Genomic DNA, 10,232 nt, shown 5'->3' on the forward strand with positions numbered 1-10,232 from the left:
ACCAGGCATTGTGCAGTGCCCAGGGCAGGCTCGATCCGGCCCATCCACAAACCTGGGGTGGCCTGCTGGGCTGGAGGGTTTGAGAGCCCGGGGCACTGGGTGTCACAAATGAAGCGAGTGGCTCTGGACTCAGGGGATGGTGTTAAAACAATGGACAAGGAAGGTGAAGATAACATGGCAGAGGCAGGGGCCTGATGCATCCTCAGCCGCACCTGGTGCCACTGTGAACCCCAGCATGAAGAGGGCACAAACCGCTGCCCAATCGCACCCACTTTTGAAGTGTGCTTTGCCCAATCACGCCCACACTGTCCACTGATGCAAGTCAAAGGTACTAAGGTGCCCCTGGCCTCTGGAGGGCGCTAATGTGTGTCTGGGTTTGTCTGTTCCCCCCAGAAGCACCAAGCGCTGTGCTTATCTTATCAAAGAAAAAACTATCAGTAACACTAGTAAAAAAAAAAAAAATGGCCTGAGAGCCAGGACACCTGGGTTCTGTTCCTGGCTTGGCCTCTGACCAGCTGAGTGACCTTGAGCAAGCCACTTTCACTTTCGGTGCCTCTATTTCCCATCCCATCTTGTCTATTTACGTGGTATGCTCTTTGGGCTGCGAAAGTCTCTCACTAGGGGTGTGGGGTCCTGCTCTCTGCTGGAGTGCTCTCCAAGTGCTACTGTCACACTGCTGCTCAGGGTTGCCAGCCCTAGAGCAAGTCTCAGGATCTTTAATGAGTCTCCTAAAGACCCAGCTGCTGGAGTCATGAGATCATCTGAGAGCTCAGCTGTCTTTTTAAGTACGCATCGCGCTCTCACTGCTGCAGGGAAAAGCTTGAGAAGCAAATCCTGAGGGCTCAAAGGTGGGAGGCAGAGAAAAAAAGCCCCAACATTAGTTATTTAACATCAAATGCACCTTTTTTAGGCCAGTCTCATGATTTGTGAATGTTCTGGGTTGGCAATACTGAATTACTGATAATGAGCTATGCTCCGCATTCTGCATAACTCAGTGTACCAAACCCAGCCCTGCAAACCCGTACGGCTTGGCCCAGTGTTTGCGTAACTGGCTTGGGGAAAGCCCTGCGCGCTTAGGCAAAATGTCTCCTTACCCTTTCCTGTATCGCAGCTTCCCTCTCCGCTGTGGCCCAGATCAGAGGGTCGTCTTTTCAGGATTTAGCTGTATTTATATACATTACACAGAGTAAAGGGAGCTTGGGATAATGGGGAGGGGAGGCATCAGGGCCCAGGGAAGATGAATGGGGAGTCCAGAGAGGCAACAGGGGCCTGGGCGATCGGGCGGGGGAGTCTGGGGAGACAGCAGAGGCCAGGGGCATCAAAATGCAAGTTTGCCCAGAGCATCATTTTCCCTAAGACTGGCCCTGTCCATTTTCACTGCTGGCTCTGCTCCTATGCCATCTAGCGGCTTCTCCTGCGATAACAGGCGAGTGACTCTATGGGCTGGTGCATGCTGACGAGAGCAGGCACAGCCAGTCACCCCTGGCTTATCAGAGACCAGCTGCCCCGTGTGGAAAGAGGAACAAACCGACTTTGCATCGAACCAAAAAAATCTCTCTGCCTTCATTGTTATTCTTTGGAGTCTCAATATTCTCAGGGCCTGTCCACCTCTCTTGTGACCCCACTGCTGTTTACAACTGTTGATTCCTGGCCGACACACTGCGTCACGCCAAATCATATTGTCTGTCTCTTTCTACATCTGCACAGTTCCTCTGATCATTAGCTTCCTGCATTATAGCTCAGTGGTTTGAACATTGGCCTGCTAAACCCCAGGTTATAAATTCAATCCTTGAGGGGGCCACTTAGGGATCTGTAGCAAAAATCTGTCTGAGGCCCCCGTTGCCTCTCTGGGCTCCCCACTCATCTTCCCTGGGCCCCAAACCTTCCCATTATGCCAAGCTCCCTTGCCCCCCAGGCCTGCCCTGCTCCGTGCCTCCACAACCATGGCACCCTGCAGGTGGGTTGGACTAGACGACCTCCTGAGGTCCCTTCCCACTCTGATATTCTATGATTACAGGCATCATTGTTCTCAAGTTTTCTATTAAACAAAGTGTCGGAAGGTGACAAACCACATTTCACTGTTGCTGCTCTGTAATTTAACATGGCGGAGTACAGCTCAGTCTCACGCTGTAGCCTTTTCCTGTAGCCGCTTTCTGATTTTAACACCGTTTCCCACCAGCCCATGGGTCTGGGGACAATGGCAACTTGAGGCGATGTGGAAACCCAAACTTCACGGCAAGCTGCTTAAACACATGCCCACCACACTGCAGCCCATCGTCAGCCATTACTTTGTCAGGCACACAACATCTAGCAAAAACAGATCTGACGTCCACAATCACCTGTTTGGTTGTAGTATCTGCTAATAAGGCTCTCTAGGGGAAGTGAGAATAATTGTTTAGAACAAGTACATCATTTGCCCCCCAGTCTATGCCTGTTTTGCTCCGGGGACAATTTTTTTTCCTGAGCCATCAGCAGCATGGTCACTTTCACTTGCCTTTAACAACTTCCTCAATGTCACTATTCATTTGTGCTCAGTATAAAACATCTCTAGCCCTTCTCTTAGATTTCTCAGTCCCTCAATGCCCTTCTTGTATCCTTTGTAACATGTTCCTCTGTAGCGTTTTAAGGAATCGTCACCCTGATGTCTTTAAACAAAATCCCACCTAGGACTGAGAGCTCCCTGCAGAATTGGTGATAGGGGCTGAGAAGATGCTGCTCCATCCACCCTGTGCTAATAAGGATTAGCTGCTTTCTGCAGGTTCTCATCCTGATCTGTTGCTCTGGCAATCAGAGACCACAGTTCATCAGAGACTGGATAGTTGGCTTTGTTTTGTGTGTTTGCTTTCAAATCAAATTGACATGTCCAGTGTCTAGCTCTGGATTTTGCTCCACTGCACTTTTGTCAAAGGCCTAGAGAGCACATTTGCAACTGCTAGGTCTCTCCCTGCCCCTTGCCCCCAGCATAGAATCAAATAAGTTACTTGCTTGCTCTGTGCCTCAGTTTCCCACCTGTAAACTATGGATAATAATACTTCCTTTGTCTGGCTTGTGTAGTTAGATTGCCTGTCTTTGGCCATGTGTGTGTCCAGGACCCAGTACAATGGGACCTCTCAGTAAAACTGCCATGTACACAACAGAGTTTCAGTGTTGAAGTAGGGGAGGTTTAGGATGGATATTAGGAAAAACTTTTTCACTAGGAGGGTGGTGAAGCACTGGAATGGGTTCCCTAGGGAGGCGGTGGAATCTCCTTCCTTAGAGGTTTTTAAGGGCAGGCTTGAGAAAGCCCTGGCTGGGATGATTTAGTTGGTGTTGGTCCTGCTTTGAGCAGGGGGTTGGACTAGATACCTCCTGAGGTCCCTTCCAACCGTGATAGTCTATGATTCTATAATAATGAATTCATAAAAAGCCCACTCTGGTGATAAAAGGGAAAGATGGAGCTAGATCTGTTGACTAAAAAACCTAGAGATTCGAGCCAGCCACTTAATACATTATGAGCAATTTCTTCACAAACGTGGCCCTGTTTTTCAGTGTGTGGGCTGGACATGTGCTTCCTGCGGGCGCTCCGAGGAACTGAGCTCCACCTGCGAAAATGTGGGCAGAGAAGGCGTGAACGTGATTGGCCTGAAATATGACAGCGACTCCACCACAGTGTTCTGGGGAGATGGCTGGTGTGGATGCCGGGATGGCAGCTGCATTGCTTCGGAGGGCCACTGGGGCACCTCGAAGAGACTACTGGAGTCCATATGGTGACATGTTCTTTTTCCCCGAATTGCTGTCCAAAGACCAAGAAGGAGATTTTGGCCTTGTGATGGGGCATCCTTTGCTCCATTCTCCTTGCCTCACACAGACCTGCCCAGAGACCTTCTCTTGCATAAATGCCACTGGGCCATTAATTTGTTTAGTGTGTCACTCCACCACCTACATATTAGTGCATTTGCAGCATATTAGTGCAAAAGGGAGGGCAGCAAAGTGTCTCCTCCCAGAGAATTCCCTTGTCTCAGGCCCCACTGGCCTGTCTCTCTCTTCTGCTCCTCCCTCACACTTCCTGCTCTGCCCTTTTGTCCAGCCTCCTTGTTAATGGGCTAATTAGCTGGTTAGCTACCCAGCCCTCATCTGACCTGGTCATCAGGAACCCCTCTCCTTGACCAGGCCCCTGGGGAGAGTCTGACTGGTTAAACAGTGATCCAAGTGCTGGTTCAGCTGCTGATTCGCAGCACTCTGCCACTCACCTGCCGCTCAGGTGTTTCTATCTCCAGGCTACTGGACCCACAACTCAACTTCAGCCAGCTAGGATCCCTTTGTAGGGTCCGTCCATTCTCCAGCCACACAGGTCCTCACACCTGGGGACCTTGGGGTTCCACACTCCTCGTTCTCGCCCTCTGCTTTGGGGGAGGGTCTACTGGTGCAGGGGTCCTCTGGTGACCCTAACTCTTCAACTGCTCTTGGGCTTTCCCTATTCCACACCCCGGCTTTCCAGAGATAGGAGCTCTGATAACTTCTCGACTGCTGTTAACGAGCTCAGGTTATTTTTATCCTCCTGAGACTATTTCCGTATCTTCATATCTCAGGGTGCTTCCCTTTGTGTTCTCAAGGGCCTGGGTTCGCCTGTCTACGTTTCCCAGCCCTTCTAAGTTTAACAGCTCCTTTCCCTTCCCTGTGGCTTTCCAGACACTCTGGGATTTCCAGACACTCCTTTGCTTCCCTAATGGGAAGGGATTCCAGTCTGTGTCTAACAAGAGGGGGTGGGGCAACCCATCCACTGCCCAGAGCCGACCTTAGGGGTGGGTGACATGGGTGACTGCCCAGGGTGCCGTGGTCGGAGGGGGGTCACCATCCAAGTGCCACAAGCTAGCGGGCCTGGGCTGCTAGAGCAAGGGTGATTGTGGGGATCCCAGGGCTGGAGCCTCTGGACAGGGGGCGGGTGATCCCACCCAGAGCTGCCAGCCTGGCAGGGAGGTGCAGGCAGCAGAGTTTGTGTCTGCAGAGCCAGAGAGACAGCCCCTGTGTCCCCCCCTTCCGCAGGCATGGTGGTCAGGGACAGGGTCTCCTCTGGCTCAGAAATTCCCCTCTGTGCTGCCCTTCCCGCAGGCGATGGGCGAGGAGCCCGTGTGCGATGCATGACTAGGAAGTTAAGCATCCTGCAGGATAAATGACTCAAATTCAACCCCTAAAGACATTTTGGTAGCTAATGTTTGTGTTTTGTGTATTTACATATCTAGTGTTAAAGATTAACAATGTAATCAAATAGCCTGTCTGTGCTGTATTCTGTTCATTCAGAGATCAAAAGGACATCTTAACATTGAGATGAACTGTAAACATAGGCTATCACTGTATTCACCTCTCTGAAATATGTAGCAAACCATCTGTGGGATGGTGGAAAAACAGGCAATTGCCTTGTGTTAATCTGTGTAGATAATTACTGGTGCTGCTTAGGAAATGGATCTACTTCAAAAGTCCCCATGAGTGCCTATGTTCTCAGAAGGACTCCAAGCTGTCACAAGAAGGCCTGAAACTGTACAAAGATGTTTGGGTCCTGATCCTTTTTATCTCAGATCTGCTTGAGGTTTCATGCCGGGGAAGCCTAAGCCATGAGGACTGAATCCCAGTCCTGACTGGACCACCCTGAATATAAACATTGGACTATAACCTATGAACTATTTCTAAAATGACTCTTTGCATCTACAAAGCTCACCATCTCTGCTATGAATCTGAGTCTCAAGAATTGTACTCATGTCTGTACATGTGCTGATCTTTTAACCAATTTGCTCTTTTCTTTTTTAATAAATTTTGGTTTAATAAGAATTGGCTGTGAGTGTGTATTTGGGTAAGATTTGGAATATTCATTAACCTGGAAGGTAATGTGTCCAATCCTTTGGGATTCGTAGAACCTTCTTATATGATGAATAAGATTTTCAGTAATCCTTGTCATATTTGACTTGGGTGCCTAGGTGGAGCCTGAGGGTGGGTTACTTTAAGGGCATTGTGTTGTTGGCTTCTGAGTAACCAGTGAGGTGTTATAGAAGCTGTTTTGTGCTGGCTCGGTAAATCTAAGCACTGGAATATCCACCAGCTTTGGGGATTGCCTGTCCCATTCTTTGCAGTTCACCCTAATTGAGTGGCCTCAGTTGGCTCCCTGGGACTCCAGTTACACTGTGGATGCCAGGGAAGATGGGGTGGGGCGCCCAGGGTGGCCAGGGGCAATGGGGGGGAGCCTGTGGGGTGCAGGGGTGATGGGAGGGCCTGCAGGCACCAGGGGCACCAAAAAAAAATTCACCCAGGGCATCATATTCCCTGAGGCCATCCCTGCCACTACCCCAACCCACTTCCATTTAAACTTCTCCTGAACTTCTCGGGGCACCTGTACCATAGGGCAGAGGTTCTTATCCTCATGTATACATTCAAGCTTCACTCGTGCGCCAGTCTTCCTCCCTGAATCCAAACCCTTAAACTGCTATCTCCCTCTGGGAATGTCTCCACAAACTTCTCTGGTCCTTCAGCTGCCCTCTAGAGTGACGGATTGATGCTGCCTGACCCATGCTGCCTGGGTATTCTCAGGGTGGCTCTGCAGGAATTGTTCCAAAATGACAGTGTGCACAATATCGGCCATGCCTTGGGCATCTGGCCTCAGACGACGAGTGGCCCAGCCTGGCAGTTCTGGCACAAATGCCCGGGACCATAATCCCCCAGTCCATCTTGCTGCTCGAGGTTTTTGCTAGTATTTTTCCATCAAAGGGCCCACCCAGCCTAGGATGGACGCCTGAACCATTTCCTAGTCCCTTGCTTGCTCATTGCTGAAAACCACATTGGCCACATGATCTTCTCATGTTAAACAGCATACTAGCCACAGGGCCCAGCTGCCCCATCTCATCCTGCCCCCACAGCCACTCTCTCAAATGTGACCAAAAATGGGTCATCTCTGGGGCCCCTTTTGCCAAGGCATAGCCCCTGAGGCTGACTGCTGATCCCCACCGCGGACTCACTGTGCTGTGTAGCAGCTCTTCTTGCACCTGGGTTTGCTCCCTTATCAATTCCCGCAGGCGTGTTTGTTGCTCAGCCTGCCAGGTGAGCAAGGCCTGTCTCTCCAAGTGGTGGGATGACTGGAAGGTCTGCAAGGTCTTCTGCATTTCCTTCTGTTGTTCGGCCAGCCACCGTAACGTCTCCCCCATCTCTGAGCCTGCCGAACCTTTACACCGACTCCCCCTTCAGGTTCTCCATCCGCTCGGATAAAGACAGGAGCCCGGACTAGCACCCAGGTACCTAACTGGTTAACCAGTGATCAGAGTGCTGGTTCAGTTGCTGATTCCCAGCATCCTGTCACAGCCCCTTTAAGAGACGGGGAGGAACATTGGAGGCTGGGGGTTCTTTGCAGTTTGAACCAGGCAGAGGGACTCGCAGGAGAGAGCAGGATCGTGCAATAGGGCCGAGGGGATGACTGGCAACAACAAGGGATCCCAGCGATGGAGCGAATGAAGGAAGTGAGAACCGAGGGTGGAGCAGCGAGAGAAGAGCAGTGGGAGGAATCTGCCTGAAGAGATCCAGCGAGAGCCCACGCACTGTGCAGAAGGGCCTGGCCAATGTGTGGAAATACCAGGGAGTTGCTGCTGATCCTTTGCTTAGCCTGTGCCAGCCAGGGAGGGGCTGCAGCTGGCAGACAGGACGGGAGGGCGGAGGGACGAGGAGTATGTGCTCAGTTGTCTTCCCACTTAAAAGCGGTCTCGGAATAACCATGCAGGCCTCGCAGGACTATTCCCATGAGTGAGCATCACTCCCGTGAGTACGGGTCAGCAGAGTCAGGCCCAGTGACTACTGAGAAGCAGGCCCCTGGCTGCAGGGCGTGGGCCAACGCGCGCTGGTCTCCCGGCTGGCGGAAGCCACAGGGTTGTGGAATGCTGCGGTACTTTTGTTTGTGGGTTGCTATGGTGAGGAGGTAGCTCAGTACCAAGAAATGAGCGAGTCGCCCAGGGCCAGGCCGGAGGGTTCACGATGTAAGCACAGGGGCAGGGTGGCCATGTCTCATCCCCAGGTAGAAAATATCCCCAACGGCCGGTGGTGGGACACTAGACGGGGAGGGCTCTGAGTCACTGCAGAGAATTCTTTCCCAGCTGTCAAGCTGGCGGGTCTTGCTCACATGCTCAGGGTCTAACTGATTGCTGGGATTTTCCTCCCAGATCAGATTAGTGAGACCCTGGGGGGTTTTCACCTTCCTCTGCAGCACGGGACCTGGGTCACTTGCAGGTTTAAACTAGTGCAAACAGTGGATTCTCTGTAACTTGAAGCCTTTAAATCAGGATTTGAGGACTTCAGTGACTCAGCCAGCGGTGAGGGGTCTCTTACTGGAGTGGGTGGGTGAGGCTCTGTGGCCTGCAGTGTGCAGGTCAGATTAGATGATCACACTGGTCCCTTCTGGCCTTAAAGTCTATGAGTCTGTGAGCACTCTCAAGACCGCAGTCACTCAACGCAAGCATTGACGGACATGTGCGGTGTGGGGACAAGCAAGCCAGAGACCAGAGCAATGGGAATGGGGTAACCCCATGGTTAAGTCACTGACCCGGGACTCTGGAAATTAGGAGCCTAAGTAGCTTTGTGGAACTGGGCCTTCATTTCTCTGGGCTGCAGTTCTCCATCTGTTAAATGAGGTTAGAGAGGCCTATTTAGATTGCAAGGTCTCTGGGAACAGGGCTATTCCCCACCACCACCCATGCATTTGGACTGTGCCCAGCACAATCGGGCCTGGGGGGTATGTCTACACTAGAAACTGAAGTGGACCTATAATAGGTTGACTTACAGCCTGCGGAGATGCATGTTCACACTACCTATCCTCCTTGGGTCGGTGGTGAACGTCCTTCCCAGGAGCACTTCCACTGGCCTAAGAGAGGGAGTGTGGGGAGCTGACAGCCCAGTCCCTCAGCTCCGCTGGCAGCCCAGCTGCCCCACAGGTTCCTGGTCTCTCGGTGGGCTGCCCTTACATCCGCTCCCCGCTTGGAGCAGGGGAAGCTGCCTGGGGCTGGGAGCAGGGTCCAGCTGCCCTGAGTTCTCGCTCCTCCACACTCCATACACACACTCTGGACGGGCTTGTCAATTTCATGGCTCAGCCATGAAACTGACAAGACAGTCAACATTTCCAGCCCAGGCTGGAGGGGGAGCCTTTCTGGCTTCTTGCCCAGCTGGGAGCAGGAGCCAGCCACCCAGCTCTCCACTGTAGCAGGGGACAGCTGGCTCTAGCTGCCCCGCTTTCTTGTCCATTTCACAGCTCCTGCCAACAGCAGCTGTAAGACCCACAGCGTCTACACAGACAGTGCATTGCCTTAGCTACACAGACAAGCCCCACGTCTCTCGTGGAGGTGGAGTTATGATGTCAGTGGAGTAGGGCACATACATGGGGGGGGGGGTGCAAGGCTGTAGTGTAGACACTGACATAAACGGTCTTACATGGATTTAACTGTGTTGTCTAGACCAGGCCTGTGTCTCTAAGTGCTCCCATGAAGGGCAGCTCTTTCAGAAGTCCCCAGGACTCCCAACATCAGTTTGTACCCCTGGTGGTTCTCAAGCTTGGCCATTGGCCCCCAAGAGGAGGTAAAAGGTCTCATTCACTCTGCCATGATGAGCCCATAGCTCTGAGGGCTGCTATGGAATCGAGGATCTGAGCCCCATTGTGGCCAGTGATGTACAAACATCGAGAACCCAATGCAGAGTCACACTAACCTGCATATAGATTTGAGTATGGAGAACCAGAGCTGTGGATTTGCAAAGATACCCCACTGATCAGTGCTTAGTGATCCCAGCACAGTGGCCATCTCGCTGATGCCAGATGTTAGCCACAGCACTCCCAACCACCGCTGACAGAAGCTGCAGCATATGGCACACAGAGTGCAAAGAGGCACACTGTCTTCTGCCCATCTATACCCCGTGCTAGCCACTGCTGTTCCATCCAGGTCCTGGGCACTCTGCAAACAAAGCACGCAGGAAAGGGAGTGACACAAGGATCCAGAACTTCCCTGCTCAGTACATGGCTTGACTGGGGAGTGATCAAAAGATGTTACCCTCCCATGGTAGAGGTAGAATGAGTAAATCCATTTCCTAACAGACAGACATCTGCTTCTCTCACACACAAAATGCAACCACATACTCTGCTGGCATCATGCTGGGTGGGCTCCAGGTAGAACCAGCAGCTAATTATATTTACTAAGCACAAGCAATGCACTCGGCAGTGTAGAATACCCGTAAGTCTTTGC

The sequence above is a fragment of the Chelonoidis abingdonii genome, chromosome 3 (assembly GCF_003597395.2).
Source record: "Chelonoidis abingdonii isolate Lonesome George chromosome 3, CheloAbing_2.0, whole genome shotgun sequence".
In the NCBI taxonomy this organism is placed as follows: domain Eukaryota; kingdom Metazoa; phylum Chordata; order Testudines; family Testudinidae; genus Chelonoidis; species Chelonoidis abingdonii.